This window comes from Hyla sarda, chromosome 1 (genome assembly GCF_029499605.1).
Source record: "Hyla sarda isolate aHylSar1 chromosome 1, aHylSar1.hap1, whole genome shotgun sequence".
NCBI lineage: Eukaryota > Metazoa > Chordata > Amphibia > Anura > Hylidae > Hyla > Hyla sarda.
In genome coordinates, this window is record NC_079189.1 from 403796965 (window position 1) to 403797608 (window position 644).

The following is a 644-nucleotide window of genomic DNA, read 5'->3' on the forward strand; positions in this document are numbered from 1 at the left end:
TTTTTTAACATAGCAGTCTATGAGAACCGTACATGTTTACAGTTCAGTATGGTTTTCTGAATCCGGTTTGGACTTTTGCACGTGCGCAGACGAAAGCTGCAACTACCTTCTGGAACGTGCTATAAAATGCCCCTTCTTCCTCAAGCCCAGAGAGCTCATTTTCCTGCCCATCAAGTGAAGTCAAGTCATCAAGTCCTCAAGCAAAGCCACATGGCAAACCCCTCCCACTTGTTGGAATTTCAACAGAACAACTGTAACTTTATTCAAATTTTGAAAATTTTTTTAGTTGTATTGAAGAAAATCGTATGCAACCGTATTTAATCGGACAAAAAAAATTCCAGTTTGAAAATGTATACGGTTGACTTTTGGAGCATACGGTTATAACTATACGGTTGGATCTGTTTTTGGGTAATCCGGTTTTGTACATAAAACCGTATTCGGAAACTGTACAGCAAAATCGTGGTGTGAACCCAGCCTTAGGGTGCGTTCATGTGCTATTACATTGATATAAATGGGTCCACAGACAGTGCGCAATAGTGTCAGATTTGCGCACTGACCACGGACCCATTCCAATGAATGGTAGCATAACTCACAGCAGGTTTCCCGCACCGTTGCTAGTTACTAGAGTGTGAACGCACCCTTAA